The sequence below is a fragment of the Musca domestica genome, unplaced genomic scaffold, assembly GCF_030504385.1.
Source record: "Musca domestica strain aabys unplaced genomic scaffold, Musca_domestica.polishedcontigs.V.1.1 27, whole genome shotgun sequence".
NCBI lineage: Eukaryota > Metazoa > Arthropoda > Insecta > Diptera > Muscidae > Musca > Musca domestica.
This window is the reverse complement of record NW_026712286.1, coordinates 4,165,999-4,183,807: the sequence shown is the minus strand read 5'-3', so window position 1 is coordinate 4,183,807 and position 17,809 is coordinate 4,165,999. Positions and strand designations below refer to the sequence as shown.

The following is a 17,809-nucleotide window of genomic DNA, read 5'->3' as shown; positions in this document are numbered from 1 at the left end:
TTTTTCGATGGCAACAAAAGTTTCATTTCACCACACACAAATGTTGTGAAACATTCGTGAGTAGATTCGAGAAACATTTTGCTAGCAACATTTCAGTTCTCTTCAGCTACATTTCCTAGTCTTTCTCAGCAACATAATAAACAGTGCACGCAACATTGCCCACAATAAAAGGAACGATAGCAGCTGCGCAGCCGACGTACGCATGAAAGCGCTTTCAGCGAGGGACGGTGAGCGGTGAGTTGTTGTTTTAATTCTTAAATTTTTATTACATCTTTTTCCTTGTTGTATTTTAAAGTATATTAGAGTGACCATGTCAACTGAATTGTAAATTTTACAGATTTTATTTTTTTTTTTCAAAATATTAACTATACCTTACAGTGGTTATTAGCTGTTGGTTTTATGTTCTCTTTAAGAAGATATTAATTTTAGCTGCAGAGCTTTAAGTTTAAATTTCTTTTGGTATGGTCACCCTAATATTGGTTGTTGAGAACCGCAGTCAAAGTCTGTATTATGAATTTTAAACAAAAAGGAAAACAGCAATAGTTCAATGATCTTTGATGGGTTCTAATGTACTTTCGCTGGACAACATATGTTTTAGATTTATTTAAATTCGATTTTCCAAAATTTTTATTTTCAAAGGCAAATTTTAAACTTCAATATTATTACTTTTGAAAGTCGAAATTTAATTAGTATAATGTTTACATTGTTTTTTTTATTTATTTAATTTTTTTATTTTTTTAAATATTATTTCTACTAAATTTATAAAGAACAAGTTTTGATATTTGAATTCTAATATTTTTTTCTTGTGATGGATACGATCCTAGCTAACGTTATATTCCATAATGTTTATTATTGAATTTTGCATGAAATATATTATAATGGATAGCGAATAAGTTTAAAAACTTGTCTGTTTGATTCCATGTAAACTTGGTAAGGCTTGTTGGTGACGTCATAGGGGTTGAAACACAAATGCAGATGGCTAATTAGCATGGATCGTTTCGACCATGGTTGGGAGGGCGATGTTGGCAACAAAAACAGCATGTTGTCTAAGTCTTTTGTCATGGTTTGATTCTATCAACTTTTCTCAGTATTTCCTCAATGTTTCTATTCATTTCACTCTCTTTGTCTCTTGTTGTTGCTACGACATTCACCTCAATTTTCCGTTTCCTGCTCGGACACCGAATCAACCTCTTTCCGTTTCCTTCCTTCTCTGTCTATTACTTATACGGCACGCATACAATTTAAGAATTTATTCGTTGCGTTGTGGTATTCATGGCATTGAAGTATATCGAACCCTACCCACCGACGAGTGATAAGGCCGGAGATATTGCGTGCTGGTGCTTCAGAAAAATGCCTTAGTAACATCGACCACACATTAACAACGTTGTATGCTACATTTGATCCTTGAAAAAATATTTTAAAAATTACCCAACTTGCCAGGGTTATTGGTCCTTGAAAAAATCTTAAAAAAAAAAAAAACTAAGATTGAAAAACTGTTGATCTTTGAAAGTATATTCTCTAAAATTCCAGGTTTGGTGAGCTGTTGACCCGGGCAAATATTTTCCAACCAGGACTAATTCTCAGTAAAATTCACAAAAATCAGCGTTCGAATAATGGTTCGTCCCTGGAAAAAAAATTACCAATCCCCACGCTGGAAAACCTTGGAAATCAGAGTCTAATTGGTGGTAAGATCCGTTAAGACAAAAAAAGTATAGAGCTTCATTCAAAATATTATTTTATGGAGGAATAAGGGTTTCCAAAAATAATTATTCAATGACAGAAAATGGATTTTTAAGGAAACTTTTTTGAAAATATTTTTTTCAACGACCAACCGATCCCCAAACTTCGACTTTAAAAGAATATTTTTGAACACCAATGGTCATTCTTACCTGGATTCTTATGGAATTTTTTCGCGGACCAAGAGACCAATATTCCTAGATATTAAAAAAATTTGTTTTACAAATAATTGTGGTGGGACCCAAGGACCAATAGTATCTCCTTTTTTGGAGAAGTTACTGGTTATGTCCCTTTAACAAAAAAAAAATTAAAGCTCCACATGAGATCTTTGACGAAAGATTCATAAAAAATGTACGCTTGGTTCATAAAAAATTTAAAAAAAATTCCTGCTTAGTCTTTCCAAAATTCTTTGAAAAAATACGACAAAACTTTATTTTGGTCTCGAAAAAAATTCTTAAAAATTCCACATATGGTCCTTTGAGAAAAATGTCAAAAAATACAGCCTAGATACTTGAAGAAATATACCTGCAAAAATTACCTTGAACAGTCCTCGATTGGTCTTTGAAGAGATATTTCCAAAATATACGCAAATTTTGTCCTCAGGCTAATATGCCAAGAGAATCACATCAATTCTATTCTCAGGGCCGAAAAAGAAAATTATTGAAAAAACTTCCGTTTGGCCTCAAAAACAAAAAATCTCAAGAAACCCAATGTTTCTTCAAGAAAAATCTCAAAAAAAAAAAATACAGCCTGGGTACTTGAAGAAATATCCTGAAAGAAATCCATATATGTCCTTGGAAAAATCACCACAAAAATCCACGATTGGTCTCCGAAGAGATATATCCAAAATATCTGAGTCAATCAAATCAATCTATTAAAAATTCAGGACAGGAAAAAATTATAAAAATTCTTGTTGGGTTCTTAAAAGATTTTTTTGTTCTTTTATTTTTAACTTATTTATTTATTTTTTTTTTAAATTTACTTATTTATTTATTTTTTAAGAACCTTTTTTTGACCCGGAAAAATGTTTTTTTAATTTGGTGCTACTTGAAAAACATCCCAAAGGATAATTCATCTCAATAATGCCCCCAGTCCATCAAATCAATCTATTAAAAATTCAGGACGGAAAAAAATCACAAAAATTCTTGTTGGGTTCTAAAAAGACTTTTTATTCTTTTATTTTTAATTTCTTTATTTATTTTTTTAAACTTATTTATTTATTTAATTTTTTTTTTTTTTTTTTTTTTTTTTTGAAGAACCTTTTTTTGACCCGGAAAAATACATTTTTAATTTGGTGCTACTTTAAAAACATCCCAAAGAATAATTCATCTCCATAAAACCCCCAGTCAATCGAATCAATTTATTAAAAATTCAGGACAGAAAAAAAATCATAAAAATTCTTTTTGGGTTCTTTTAAAGGGTTTTTTATTCTTTTATTTTTTTTTATTTATTTCTTAATTGTTTTTATTTATTTATTTAATTTTTTTTTTTAAGAACCGTTTTTTGGCCCGGAAAATACTTTTTTAATTTGGTTCTGCTTTGAAAACTCCCCAAAGAATAATTCATCTCAATAACGACCCCAGTCAATCAAATCAATCTATTAAAAATTCAGGACGGAAAAAATCATACAAGTTCTTGTTGGGTTCTTATTTTTTTTTATTTTTAATTTTTTTATTTATTTTTTTATTTTAATTATTTTTTATTTTTTTACAATTTATTTATTTATTATTATTTTTATTTTTTTTTTTTTTTTTTTTTTGTTTTGAAGAACCTTTTTTTGACCCTGAAAAATACTTTTTTAATTTAATTCTACTTTTAAAACTCCCCAAAGAATAAATCATCTCAAAAACGCCCCCCCAGTGTCGTATTCGTTTTGTCAGCACTCATACGCTCCATTGGCCTTCTAAAACTTCCAATAAAAATCAAATTCTTCCCAAAAATTTTATTTCCCTTATCATACCACCTCCCTATCCTCCATTTACTTGGTTCCAACCATCATCCATCCAATATTAAATCCATTCCTAGTTCCTCTAACTAATGTGGCATCATGTATTTCAATTGTACAACAATTGCAAACGCAGTTTTCCCAGCTAAGTTTTGTTTTAGGAACTCATCTTCATCACCATTTGCAATTTAAGTTTCTTCTTTCCCCGTTTTATTACACCCCCTTCCTCACCACTCTTAACGTCGATTCAAATGCTTTTTGTGTGACACAAACATGTCGCCATTGTCTTCACAGGGCGCTGGCAATTTAATTTTCTATGCCACTGTCAGGACAACGGCAGCCAGCAATCAGCATTCGTAGCGCTAACCAACCAGCCAGGCGGATGGTCTTCCACGAAACCAGAATAAATCTTCGCTCCTTTTTGAAAAATTATGAAGATGGAACTTCAGCTAACCGCTTGAGTTGTGGTAATGGTGGCGTATTCTTTCTTCTCCTCTCATGTGTGTGTGGTTCGGCGAAGTTCATGTGGATTCTACTTGAACTTTTACAACTTCCTTGTGGCCGTATTTACCAAGAAAGGAAATGCAGGCAGCAACCGCCACCACCACCGTCGCCGTCTTAGAGAGGAAAACAAACAATCACTTTTTGGTCTATGTTTGTACTCGAGACACTCTCACATGTACACACACAAAGGATCCTGGCCAAGGATATAGTAAATTTGAAGTGCATGCCACAACACTCACAGATGTAAAGGTGTGTGCGTGTGTGTGTGAGCATGAGTGTGTCTTCTAGAGCATGTTTACATTTAAAGCTTTTAATATGTTTGTTTTCAAAGTGATTTTGCGTTTTTCTTGCCCGTCTTGCAACTACTTTTTCGTAGTCCTGTTTTCTAAGAGCACGTCTCAAGTTTTAATCGTTTTCTTATGATGTAATCTTTTTTATTGTAGTGTTGTCGTTGTTGGCTGTTGTTGTTATTTCAGGCTCATGTTCGTTGGGTAGCTGTTTTTCTTTTATTTGTCTCCTCCGTAGCTTGTGCGTGTGTGGTTGTGTTGTTGTTGTTCTTCTTAAATTTTCTCCTCGATAATCGTTTTATTGCACAATACCATTTACAAGATATCTATGGCATCCTTGCAACATCACGGCTGTCATTCCTTTGTGTGTATGTGTGTGCGTGTGTTTGATGTACAGGATGCTTTGTCTCTCAGGGTGTCCTTTAACGTATTTATTTGTGTCGTTGACATCTGCTATTTACTCAGAGGCAAAACCATGAATTAGAAGATGCATCTTCTTCTCCTCCATGGAAGAAACCGTTCTCTCCTCCCCCGTATGAAATACTAAAAGTTCACGTGAGTTTTTCTTGTTTTTTTTTTCTTTTCATTTGTTGTTGTTTACATTTTCCCCGAGTGCAATGTCTTTATCAAATTTCATTTCATTCATTGTGGTTATTGTGGTGTGTGTCTGTGTGTTTCACATTCGCAATTCAGTCTCGTTAGTCGTTACCTCAAGTGGGAATGCTGGTATTTGTCTCATTTTTGAAGTTCTCATGGAACAATGGAAGTGAAAAGAAATCAGAGATCAAGTTTATATGGTAATATTCAATGTCTGCTATATAAAAAGGATAAAGAGAAAGCCCTTGGGCCTAGAAGACCTAAAGTACTTGATTTTATATTAAGGAAACTTCTTCAAGATCGTTTATGATAAGAGAATCCATACTGAAGTCTCTTCATCTACATTTTGAGATCCTTTCAATACCCTATATCCTTATTCCAGGACAAAAAAATCTCTAAATTAGGGTTTTAAAAATATTTCACAAAGATCAATAGCCCTCCGAACGTATTTTTCTGAAATCCATTCAAGGATAAACAATCCTTAATACTTGTATGCATAAAAAAGGATTCAAGGACCAATTTTTTTAAAAAAATCTGCTTTTTAATATTTCCTTAAAGACCAATCAAGATCCGTTTTTTGGGGAACATTTTTCAAGGATCAAAAGTCCTCACACTTATTTTTGTCAGATATATTTTCAAGGACCAGCAGCACTTCAAAATCTAAAAAAAAAAATGTCGAAGCACGTGTATTTTTTTGAGAACAATTCTTCAAGGGTCAACAGTCCTCAAACTAATTTTTTTTTAATATATTTTTTTTTTTTTTCAAGAACCCACAGCCCTTTAAAATATAACTAATTTAAGAATGATTTTTAAGGACTCCCAGTCCTTTAAATTTCTTAACAATATTTTCTCAAGAATGACCTGCAAGTATTGTATTTTCAAGGAAAAAGTTTTTAAGGGTCAACTATCCTTACACTTGGAGTTTTTAGAAATATATATTTTTTTAAAGACTACCACTTCTAAATATTTCCTCAGAACGAGATATTTTCTGCTCCCAACTTTTGAATTTGTTTCAACCCTTTACTTGAAAAAACACCTCTCAAGAACCAAGAGTCTCTTTGACAAGAAAACACCCTTTAAACACGGTATTTTCAAGAATATTTTTTCAATGCGGGATAGCCCTTTAAACAAGGATTAAAAAATTGTTTTTCAAGGAGACAATTTTTTCAGAATTGTAAGTCATTTACACCGGATGGCCTGTCCCCAAAAGGTCATCTGGCGTATTTTATTCCTACCAAAACTTATAAAAGTCGCCCATACCAAGAAGAATATTTTATCTATTTTGCTTCTTTTACCTGGAAGATCTGCAAGAAGCCTTTCACTTCTTGAAGAAAATTGAAATAACTTTTTTATACAGAAGACCTTTTACAAATTTCACCTTTCGATTTCCTTCTAAAGTCCTTTTATTTCTGAAGGAGTTTTTACATTTATTCTATACCTAGAAGTTCTTCGGTAGATCGGTACTTTTTTCCTATCAAAACTTACAGAGGTCTTCTCTCCAAAAAAAAAAAAACAAAACTATATATTGTACTTAAAGGACCATTTAATATCCTTATGTAAGTAGAAGACCATCGGGAGTATTTTTTCCTACCAAAACTAACAGAGGTCTTCTCACCAAAAGAAACTAACTGGTAGACGTAGAAGACGTCTTCTTTTCTTTTAAGAACTTTAGAATAGGATTTCTGGTTTCCTTCTAAAGGCCATTTCTTTCCGGATAATTTTTACTTCCTTATATATATATAGTCCTTTCATAGATCTTCTGAGGTCCTTTACAATTTGAAAGACCATTTAAGGTCCTTTTGTACCTAGAAGACCTTCTGGGGTCTTATATTCCTACCAGAACTTACAGAAGATCTACAAGAAGTCCTCATGTACCTAGAAGAACATGGGGGTGTTTTTTCCTACCAAATTTTCTTCTCCAAAAAAAATATCTGTTAGGCGTAGAAGAAATCTTCTTTTCTTTTAAGAACTTTAGAATAGTTCTTAAAGAACTATTATTTCATTTATTTCCGGACAATTTTTACCCTATACCCAGTCCTTTCATAGATCTTCTGGGGTCCTTCACAATTTTAAAAACCATTTAAAGTCCTTTTGTACCTTAAAGACCATGCGGGGTCTTATATTCCTACCAGAACTTACAGAAGATCTACAAGAAGTCCTCATGTACCTAGAAGACCATGGGGGGTGTTTTTCCTACCAAATCTACTTCTCACCAAAAAAAATATCTGGTAGACGTAGAAGAAGTCTTATTTACTTTTAAGAAATTTAGATTAGGATTTCGGATTTCCCTCTAAAGGCCATTTATTTCCGGACAATTTTTAATGCCCTTCTATACCTAGTCCTTTCATAGATCTTCTGGGGGCCTTTGCAGTTTGAAGGGCTATTTAAAGTCCTTTTGTACCTAGAAGACCATCTGGGGTCTTATATTCCTACCAGAACTTATAGAGGTCTTCTCATCAAAAGAAATTTTAAGAAGGTCTCCTTTATCTGGAAGACCTGCAAGAAGTCTTATTTTCCTTAAAGAAATTTTTATAACATATATAAACAGAGAACATTTCAAAGGTCATATATGCCATGAAGAGCTTTCTTTAAGATACATTTTCCGATTTCCTGCTAAAGCACTATTATTTTTTGAAAGATTTTCTATATATAGAGGTCCTTCCTTGGATCTTCTTGAAGCATACAGTACTTGAAAGACCTTTTAAATACCTTCTTCTCCAGAAGCCCATCTGAGGTCGTATATGCCAACACAAATTTGCAGGAGTATCAATGAAGACATTCCTACCTTTAAAAGGATTTCTAAGAGGCCGCCATTATCCAGAGGAGCTTCTGCCACACATAGAATGACTGCTGAGGATTCTTCTATATGAAGATGTTTTTCCATATATTCTCTGGGAGCCTTCAGCACATGGAGGACCTTTTGAAGATCTTTTTATCTAGAAACCCACCTCAGAGGTCGCCACTACCCAGAAGAGCTTCTGTTCTATATAGAATACCTTTGCAGCAAGATCTTCTAGTACATAAAATAAATGTAATACACCCTCTTGCGTAGAAGAATTACTTCCCAGAAGTTATTATAACCCTTTTCTGACTAGGAGTAATACCAGAGCTAAAAATATTTTTCTAGGATGTATTTTTCTGAATTGTAGCATTTTTAGCAACTCTTTCTTGGTTCTTAGCCAAAGAGAATCCAAATGGTACATCGGGGCGTATAAGTATTGATGATACTCATACGACCTGATTTCCCCATAAAATTTAATTTAAACGCCTTAAATTCATGGTCTCCAAGTTTTTGTTTTATTTTTTCTCCTTCTAGCTTTTGCAAATTACTTAAATACTTTTTATAAAACTAAAATTTATTTCCTATATTTATCATTAAAAATTCTAGACAAGCAACTAAAAACTGCGAGAAGGAGGAAGAGAGCGAGCGAAAAAATCGCTTCATTTCCTAACACATTATCTGTCATCAAGCACGTAGAAATCTTTTAACACTTTCTTACATAAACGTCTAAAAACATGCGAGGTAGAAAAAAAATCCTCGAGCCAGGAGAAAATATACTTCATGCCAAGACAAGCGATGGCAAACACCTTCTCAGGGCAGACACACACCACGGCTGCCAGCCAGCCAGCCACCCAGTCAGCCATCCAAGTCAAATAGAGTGTTATATAGCTGCTAGACGTAAGGAAACTTTTCTTATCTCAAGTGTTATTAGGCGATGATTGTTTTCAGTAGTTTTTTTCGAAAACACCTTTTCCCAGCTTTTTCGCTGCTGCCACTTCTGCTACTGATGTTCATTGCTTTCTGGAGGAAAAATTGTAAGATTATTTATGTCTGCACATGGTTAACCCGACATTTATAATTGCCACAAACATGATGCAGCTAAAATTATACATGAACGGCAGCAGCCACAACAGCAACAATACAAATTTACGGGGAAATGGCTGCAGCAGTAACTTCCGTTTTTTTGCTGCAGCTGCTGAAAGAGAGAAAGGAGACAAGAGGACGAGAACGAAGAGGATGAGAATATAAATGCTGATAATGACGATGACGTTGATTATGACCATTATCCTGTTCTTAAAGAATTTTGTTTGTTTGCATTTTTTTCTGGTTGGATTTTCTTTGCATCGCATCAGCTTTTCTCCGGCCATGACATCGAAGGAAATGAAACACAGCAAACGCCTGAGTGTCCTTAGGGAAGATATATTGCCTTTTTGTTATTGTTGCTGCTGTTTTTCGAAAAATTATCCTTTATTTTGGGAGTCACTTTTTTTAATTTATTTTTTAAAGGACTTGTTCTTGGTTCCTGATGGCCCTTGTGTGCTCGCCATCGCTGGTCCTTATTTTATGGCCATATAATTTTGTTGTTATCATTTAATGGAAATTTTAAATCAAATAATGACTCATGTGTTGTGATTACTAGATGGGAGGTTTTTTTTTTATTCTTTACAACGAAACAATGAAAGGAATGAAAAGGTGGAACATGGGGAGAGGGGGAACCCGTTTGATAAAATAGCTTCCCATAGGTTCAATACGTGATTTAAATAAAAAGACCAAAATTATTTCTTAGATCCAGTAAAAAATATAGTTTTTTTCACTATGTCCTTATTGGCGTATGATTAATGTCATGATGTATACGCCATATTTTATATTTAGGAATAGAACAGTGTTGGCTTGTTTGTTCGGGATACCATAATATTTTGTTGTTGCAAAATGGTCAGGCTTAATCCCTTTATTGTTGTTTTTATAAAACGTTTGTTTATTAGTGGAGAACGAAGGTAATGTTTACCAGGGGATAAGGCTGGGAATACCTACACCAATCCTCATCATTTAGTAGTAGGAATATTTAATATTTTTTTCAGGATTCCTCCATATACTTTAAGATACCTATTGCTATTCAGATTTTCCCATTCGAGATTCGAATATATCGTGAAATTCTCTTGGTCGTATGAGGATTGACGTTAAGTATACGTTACAATTTGAAAATTGGGGTATTGAATAATTTTATCAATTGAAAACCTTCAAAAGGTTGTGAGAGGGATGGGGTTGTTCTTTTTGTATCCTGCCTCAAATTATTCTTCCATCACCTTTTATTAAAAGGCATTTTATAAATAAGAATAGCGTTTAGAATACCGCAAAAAAAGGTTTTTTAGGATTGCTTTCCTTTTTTTTATAAAAGAAATACACTTTGACAACAAATTTCATTTAAGGTTAAATCAGTGGTTGGATCGCCTTGCAATGCTGCAATCATTTATATACCCCACACCACATAGTCGTAAGGATATTATGTCTTTGTGCATTTGTTTGTAACATGGAGAAGGGAGCGATATAGACCCATAGTTACTTTAGAGGATATTCATGGAATCACTTTCTGAGTCGATTTATGTTTGCCACTCTGCCGGTCCGTCCATCCATGTACTCTTGTAGACAAAATACAGATCGCATTCCTTATCCGATTAAGACGAAATATTCCAAACACTATTTGCTGGGACCCAAGGACGAACCCTATTAAAATTGGTGAGAATTTGAAATTGGTGAGAGTTCAAATTTGGATAGAACTCCCACGTATATCTTCAAACAATTTCGAATTAAGCACACAATTAAGCACAAATCAACTGAATCTTGGCGATTTCGGCTGAATTCATCATAGAAACAATTACTTCAAATATGGCGAAAACAGGTGCACAAATAGATATAGCTCCCAGGGTGAGATAAAAAAAGTTACAACAAATTCAAAGGTAATAATTTTTAATTTTTTTTTTTAATTTTCTTAAAAAAATGTCGGAAATAGCATCAAATTTTAGATTAATTTCAAATTTGTTCTAATTGGTCCTTTGGGCACGAATTATGGCCTTAAACGGCCAATTAAACCGTCATACGCTTCCCGAATGTTGCTCTGCGGTATTTTGGCCCAATCCCGGCGAAGCGCTTGCTTGAGGTGATCGACACTTTGGCATTTTTTAGTGCCAACCTTGCTTTCCAAAACACTCCAGACACAATAGTCCAACGGATTGGTATCCGGAGATTTTTGTGGCCATTGTGCGCTAGAAATGAAGCGAGGAACCTCGTTCTGTAACCATTCTTGGGCGGCACGTGCGATCGCTGAGTGCAATGGTGCTGAGTCCTGTTGCAATGTCCAAGGTCTGCGGCCAAAATGTTTGCGAGCCCAAGGCTTTAATACACCCCCCAGAATATTTTCGCAATAATATTCGGCTTTTATTCTGATGCCACGGTCGATTAATGCAAGAAGAGAGCGACAACCGGCTGTTATGGCGGCCCGCACCATCAGCATGACCGGTGCTTGAGTTCTGGTGGCCAGCCCAAGGTGCACATTTTCAGCTGACCTCTTTGGCAAGTAAGCACGATTATTTTGTTTATTTACAAACTGCTGGACAACGAATGTTTTTCCATCGGAGAAAACCAAATTCGGCAGTTCACCACCTTCGGCCAAGCAAAGCAACTCTTTAGCTCTTTTGAGTCTATTTTATTTCCGTTGCGGTTTAAGTTTTTGCATTTTTGTTTGGAATATGAGTGGCTTTATTTTTCAAGCTTTGCGAATGGAGCTCAATTTTCAATATTTTCCGAATGGAATATTGCGATATGTTCAGCTCGTGAGCCATTTTTCGGCCACTGCGATGCTGGTCGCTTCTTTACTTTGCGAACCATTTCTGCTGCTGTTCCTTTTTTCTTTCGACCACTCATTATCAGTATCATTATCAGGGTACTGAGCGACGGCACGAGACACAAAAGATTTATTCACATTTAAATGCTAGAGTGCTCACACTGTCACGCTCGATTTTCATCACGAGTCACTTCTTCTAGAGTCTTAAGTAGAATTTTATGTTAAATAATTTTGTAGAATATTTTGATTTGCTACAATAACGTTTAAGTGAAGTTTTTAACCTTTTTTGAAAAAAGGACAAAAAACACCCCTTTGTTGACTCGCTTAAGGGTTAAAATTTCTGAGCGAAATCTTCCTCGTAATTTTATCTTTCATATTGTCGTAGACACCATATACCTAAAATCAACGGATTCCTAGTAATCTTTATCCGATTATTTTTCAAAAGTGTTGATGAGGGGGGAACGTGCTCCCTCCCCCTTTATTTAGTTTACTTTTGGTTGTAAAATACAATAACGTGTAAATAAATGCTTTTACCTTTTTTATAAAATCACCAAAAAGACACCTTTGTTGACTCGCTTGAGCGTTAACATTTTTGACCGAAATATTCCTCGTAATTTTATATGTCATATTGCCGAAGACACCATATACCTAAAATGAACGGATTCCAAGTAATCTTTATCCGAAAAAGTGTTGATGAGGAGGGATCGTTGCCCCTCCCACTTTATTTAGTTTACTTTTAGCTGTAAAATACAATAACGTGTAAATTAAGTTTTTTACCTTTTTTGATAAAAGGACCAAAAAGACCCCTTTGTTGACTCGCTAAAGGGTTAACATATCTGTCTTATCGCTGAAAACACCATGTGCCTAAAATGAACGAATTCCAAGGAGTCTTAATCCGAAGTGTAGGAGACAGGGGAATGTTCCCCCATTTATTTAGTTTACTTTTTGATGTAAATTTCAAAACGCCGATACATGTGTCTTCATTTTTGGCCCTGTTTTCATAGGCTTAATTATTGAAAAATTGAATATTACCGCACAGTGTATTATTTCTGTTGTTCTTCCATTAATAATAACAGGTGGTACACTGAGAGTATGAGTGCTAACAATACTCATACGTCATGGTGCTCCACAGTATTTTATTTTCTGTTTTCTTAATTTTCGGAGTTACATCAGGATTTAAGTTATCCATGACATTCTTTTAAGAAAACTTAAAAAGAAACCTCTTTACAAACCTTCTTTTTCTCCTGACTTAAGTCTCAAAGGAACTAAGTTCCTCTCCTTGAAATTGGAATTTTAATAATTCCTTAACTTACTTCGTAACATATTTTATTGGCAACAACAACAAAAAAAGGAAAATACTTCCGCATTCGGAAAATATACTCTCAATGCAATTCATTTATCCCCTCACACACACACACACACACACACTTACAAAACAAACATCGAGCAATTTAATTTCTTGAACAGTTTAGTTTTTTTCTCTCTTTTTTGCGACTACTTCAAATTAGTAGTTACTTTGTTAAGCACGAGCTTTGAAAGAAGATGAGTGAAGAGTGGAATAAAAAACTAAGAAAGTTTTCTGACAAAATGCCTTTAAACTATATTTTCAATCAATTTTACTTATCAATGCAACAATTTATCCATTGATATGCTTCGAAAAGTAGAAGGCGGACAACAACAACGACAAAAATACAATATCAATGGAATGGAAGCCAAAACAGGGAAAAAGGGGTAACAAAAGCGGAAGGGGAGAAGCAGAGAACGACAACAACTTAAGGCGAGGCGTTGAAGTGAAAAACTTTCAGACTTTATTTTTTGCTGCTGCTTCAATCAACAAATATTTCCCCATCCCCCAACCCCTCCCCTCCTTACACCATATAACACAGCATTCCCTTGTTCTTGAAAAAGAAAAAAACGAAGGGGTTTCGGAAATGCTAAATAAACAACATACTTTTCCTTTAGCAACTTGTGTGGATCCAAACTTACTTAGACCCTTACTCACTCACAGCACTCGCTCACTCTCTCACACATCTCTGTGAGCTTGCATAGCTTTTCCATTACTACAAAGTGATATGCAATTGAATATTTCCATTGAATTGAATTGGAAAAATTCTTTACAATTTCAATGGAGTACCCAGGGAATGCCGGCACCCATGACTTATTCCGGGGGTGTGGGTGGAGGTTGATATACAAACGCTTCCAATGGCATCTGAATTGTTGACTATGGTATTTTTGTAGGATACATTTCATTACAAAATAAGGGAAATTTAAAATGGTCATGGATATGGATATTCATTTGATGGTGGATAACAAAATAAAATTGAAAATTAAAATAAATAAAAATTGAATTTCAGTATTTTTTTCTTTTTTTGAAGTAGCTTCAAATGGGACGAGATAAGCAGAGAGAATGGACATGGTCATGGAAAACATACAGAGAGAGAGTTCTAAACAAAAAGCGAAATTGGAATTTATTTCAAATTAGAAAAATATTTTCTAAAAATGAGAATTATGTACTTTTTCTCTCCCTTTCTTTTAATTAACTTTTTCCATAAGCCATTAGAATATTCAAAAGCGAAACTAAAAAAATCGGTGAATATTATAGCTAAAATCATCAAAATACCAAATACAGGAGGATATAGGCTGCATACGAACGTGGATCTGCATACGAAATTTTTTGTCACAGGCTTAAGTACCTGTTACGAACTTCAAATACCAAATTTGAAACAATTCCGATGAATAATGTCGCTAAATTCATCAAAATACCGAATATCGGGATATACAGTTATACAGGGCTAGGTGAAGACGTAGACCTGCACAGACAATCTCCTCTCATAGGCTATAGTATCCGTTACGAACTTCAAATACCATATTTGAAACAATTCCGGTGAATAATGTCGCTTAAATCACCAAAATACCGAAAAAGGGGAGGTACCATTATATAGGGGCTATACGAAGACGTGGACCTGCACAGACAATCTCCTGTCATAGGCTGTAGTATCCGTTACGAACTTCAAATACCAAATTTGAAACAATTCCGGTGAATAGTGTCGCTTAAATCATCAAAATACCGAATATCGGGAAGTAGCGCTATATGGGGGCTATACGAAGACGTGGACCTGCACAGACACTTTTTTGTCATAGGCTGTTGTATCCACTACCAATTTCAAATAGCAAATTTGAAATATTTGCGGTGAATAATGTCGCAAAAATCATCAAAATTCGGAATATCGGGAGGTACCGTTACATGGGGTCTATACGAAGACGTGGATCTGCACAGACAATTTTCTGTCATAAGCTGTAGTATCCATTTCGCACTTTAAATGCCAAATTTTTGCCAAACAATTCCGGTGAATAATGTTGCTGCAATCATTAAAGAACCCGAATATCGGGAGGCATCGTTATATGGAGCTATACCAAAACGTGGACCTACATGGCCCATTTTCAATACCAAAATTCCTGCGGAAGCCTGAGTGATTTCCATAGACGGATAGATGGACATCGCTAAATGGACATAGAATTTTATGCTGACTAAGATGAGATGAAAAAACTGCAACCAACTGCGGACTACTGTCATTTCTAAGCCACTCATTCGACAGCTGTTAAAATTATTCCATTGACATTGGTTGAAAACCACAAGTGGTTATCGTTAGAGCACTTCAACATTTAAATGTGAATAAATCTTTTGTGTCTCGTATCACCGTGATACTGGTAGCGTAGCCTACCAGAATTTGGTTTTCTCCGATGAGAAAGCATTCGTTGCCCAGCAGTTTGTAAACAAAAAAATGATCGAATTGACCTGCCTAAGAGGTCAGCTGAAAATGTGAACCTTCGGTTGCCCACCAGAACTCAAGCGCCGGCCATGGTGTGGTGTGAACCGCCACATCAGAATAAATACCGAATATTATCGCGAAAATATTCTGGAGGGTGTATTAAAGCCTTGGGCACGCAAACATTTTGGGAATGTGACGAGTGGTTTTATTGGCCGTCCGAGGGCCATAATTCGGACCAAAAGTGGCCAATTCGAACAAATCTAAATTTATTCTAAAATTAGATGCTATTTCCGAAATTTTTTGCTTTAATTCAATGAAAAAAAAAGTAAAAATTATGGCGTTTATCTTCAGAAATAAACCTACCTTATTTTATTGCTTCCTTTTTAAAAAATTAAGTTGGACGTATACTAAACATCAACACTCATACGCATGGGAGAACCAACAAAAATTATTTTAAATTTCAGAGAAATTTTTATATATAAGTCCATAATTTCAATAATTATTTAAAAGAAATATGAATTTTCACCATCTCATAGGACTACCAATCCCACTTCTTAAAATCGCTATTTCGGAAACTAAAACCATTTAATTTAAAATCTATGAAAAGGAACAAAAATCTTAAAATTTCAAGGAATCGCCTCAAATCTGCGAATGTCTTCATGTAGTTAACGGGTGAACCACTGAACCAGTGAACAATTAATTACTGCATCAAAAGGATCAGTTACGCCACACCTAAGTAGCTTATAGTTTGCTCTCTATTGGAGCATAACGCGAGGGCTTAAAATCAAATGTTTGCAAATTCAAGGAATTCTCAATTCAACATTCTTAATTCAACTTACCTTTCAAAATCTCCTTGATGAATGTGTAGATGAGATAATTGCGAATATCCAGAAATAAGAGGATTCTGCAAAAGGGAATAATAATTTGAAATTAATATCTAAATATGTATTCAACAAATTTTAAATTTTAAATATTTTTCTAAATTCGGTAGTATAGCTAAGTCATTGAAAAATATTTTAAAAATATTCGAGTGTGTCCTGAACTTTCAAAAAAATATTAAGAAGACCATAATGTGGACTGACTTGAGAAAAATTTCTAAAAACCCAAAAGTGTTAATTGATCCTTTGAAAAAAACTTTGCTTAAAAAAATATTCTTAAAAATTAATTTATCTGGCGATCCACAAAGCACGCTCCCTTTGTAACCCAGGGCGTATACTTGATGGCAGTAGTTAAACGCCCACCTATTTCCAACAAAATTCTCTTTTCTTTTCAATCGTCTATTAAAGCTGTGTAAATTTTAATGCATAATAACTTGCCGTATGCCATAACTAAATAGCATTTAGTCATATCCTGATTTTAAGAAACTCCTATCTCTTTTTCTCTCACCTCCCTCCTCCCTTCCCCCTTCTATTAAAATTTAAAATCTTAAGTGCAGCACTTTTTCGCACCACATTTTCATTGTCTCTAATACAATAACAGGCATGTGTATTTATGCTGCTCGACTGTATAACTATTTCCGCGAAGATGCTTTTATGTGGTGCTGCATTTAATATGGTTGTGCCGAGCATATACTAGTGAATCTCTCTCAGTGTGAGTGTGTGTGTGTGTCGGTGACATTGTTTGGAATTTTTGTAATTTTGTGAATTTTGGCTTTTGTGGTATTTTAACGTAGCAAGAAATTTTCCATTTCCGCATTTTTGGCATAGAATGTGGCCGAAGCTGTGGTAAAGGCCAAGGAGTGGGGAAGGAGAAGGCAAGGCTCTTTTGGTTATTGCTTTTAAAAATGTTGCCTTACTTGAGGCAAACATTGTGAGCAACAAACAACCTCACTTCTATGGAAATTTGTTGTTGTACTTTTCATTAGTTCATTGCCTTGTTGTCTACTTTCAGGCGTGTTTAATTGTTGTTCATGTAAACAATGACTTAAATATGCAATGGAATTTTCAAATTTAGCTTTAAGGTGTTAATCAATTTTGGTGGGAATATTTGGGTGAGGAAAGATTTGACAATGACGAAATATTTATTTGTACCCAGGCTATATGTATGTCCACAAAGTTCTCCCCTTTTCTATACCTTGAAATTTTTTTTATCAAAAAAATGGAATTTTGCCTTTAAAATAATTTTTTGTAATGAAATTTACCTTCACACAAAATTAAAATGAAATCTAGCTTTAAAAAGTAAACAAAACAATGTCAAAAATTTTTTTTCCTGCGTATACGTATTGTCACCACTCATACGCCCCAAACATAGTTGCGTATACGTTTGCTTTGGAAAAGATAAAAATTATCTTTGGCTTATATTTCGTCAGCTATTTGAAATTTTCATTCGCATACAAAAGAAAAGTTGTAT

General features: G+C 34.4%; 1 protein-coding gene across 1 annotated transcript in view; it reads right to left on the bottom strand.

The window, feature by feature from the left end:
* Window positions 1-16,364, bottom strand: part of LOC101901103 (B-cell receptor CD22) — a 533,140-nt gene extending 516,776 nt beyond the window's left edge. The window contains exon 1 of the mRNA XM_059123997.1: window positions 16,300-16,364. The gene's annotated coding sequence lies outside the window, so the exon portion shown is untranslated. The remainder of the gene's footprint in view (window positions 1-16,299) is intronic.
* Window positions 16,365-17,809: the final 1,445 nt, after the last annotated feature.